A 1325-nucleotide genomic window follows, 5' to 3' on the forward strand; every position below is an offset into this window, starting at 1 on the left:
AGAGAGAGTGAAGAGAGAAACAGAGAGAGAGTGAGAGAGTGAAGAGAGAAACAGAGAGAGTGAGAGAGAGAGAGTGAAGAGAGAAACAGAGAGAGAGTGAGAGAGTGAAGAGAGAAACAGAGAGAGTGAGAGAGAGAGAGTGAAGAGAGAAACAGAGAGAGTGAGAGTGAGAGAGTGAAGAGAGAAACAGAGAGAGTGAGAGAGAGAGTGAAGAGAGAAACAGAGAGAGAGTGAGAGAGTGAAGAGAGAAACAGAGAGAGTGAGAGAGAGAGAGTGAAGAGAGAAACAGAGAGAGAGAGTGAGAGAGTGAAGAGAGAAACAGAGCGAGAGTGAGAGAGTGAAGAGAGAAACAGAGAGAATGAGAGTGAGAGAGTGAAGAGAGAAACAGAGAGAGTGAGAGAGAGAGAGTGAAGAGAGAAACAGAGAGAGAGTGAGAGTGAGAGAGTGAAGAGAGAAACAGAGAGAGATATTAGTGAGAGAGTGATAAGAGATTTACATATTTTGAAAAGAAAAACAGAATATTGAAGTATATAAAGTGAAAAGATATATACAAATATAAAAAATGATATTTATTATTGAGATTAAGAAAGAGAGTGAAGAGAAATTAGATATTTAGTGAGATTGAAAGTGATTATTGAGAAACAGAATAAACAGAGAGAAAGTGAATATTGAAGAGAGAAACAGTGAGAGTGAGAGAGAGAGTGAAAGAGAAACAGAAAGTGAAAGAGAGAAACAGAGAGAGAGAGAGAGAGAGAAAGAGAGAACAGAGAGAGTGAGAGTGAGAGAGTGAAAGAGAAAACAGAGAGTAGAGTGAGAGAGAGTGAAGAGAGAAACAGAGAGAGTGAGAGTGAGAGAGTGAAGAGAGAAACAGAGAGAAATGAGAGTGAGTGAGTGAGAGAAACAGAGGAAGAGAGAAACAGAGAAGAGTGAAGTTTGTTATTTGAAAGTGAAAGAGAAACAAATTTATAGTGAGAAACAGAAAGTGAAAGTTATTTAAGTGAAGAGTGAAACAGCAAGTGAAGTGGAAATTGAAGAAGAAACAGAATAGTGAGAGAAAGTGAGAGACAGAGATATTATTATTAGAAACAGAAGAGTGATTATTGACATATTGAAAGAGAAACAGAGAGAAACAGAGAGAGAGTGAGAGAGTGAAGAGAGAAACAGAGAGAGTGAGAGTGAGAGAGAGAGAGTGAAGAGAGAAACAGAGAGAGAGAGTGAGAGAGTGAAGAGAGAAACAGAGAGAGAGTGAGAGTGATGAGAGAAACAGAGATTGAGACAGAGAAGAGAGAATGAGGGAGGAAGGATCGACCAGCTTGCACTCAGCA

General features: G+C 39.4%; 1 protein-coding gene across 1 annotated transcript in view; it reads right to left on the reverse strand.

The window, feature by feature from the left end:
- Positions 1 to 1249: 1249 nt before the first annotated feature.
- Positions 1250 to 1325, reverse strand: part of LOC124030026 (rho GTPase-activating protein 44-like) — a 2046-nt gene continuing 1970 nt past the window's right edge. Inside the window, exon 3 of the mRNA XM_046341545.1 lies at positions 1250 to 1325. This exon is cut by the window's right edge and continues 193 nt beyond it. The gene's annotated coding sequence lies outside the window, so the exon portion shown is untranslated.

The sequence above is a fragment of the Oncorhynchus gorbuscha genome, unplaced genomic scaffold, assembly GCF_021184085.1.
Source record: "Oncorhynchus gorbuscha isolate QuinsamMale2020 ecotype Even-year unplaced genomic scaffold, OgorEven_v1.0 Un_scaffold_8859, whole genome shotgun sequence".
Classification (NCBI taxonomy): domain Eukaryota; kingdom Metazoa; phylum Chordata; class Actinopteri; order Salmoniformes; family Salmonidae; genus Oncorhynchus; species Oncorhynchus gorbuscha.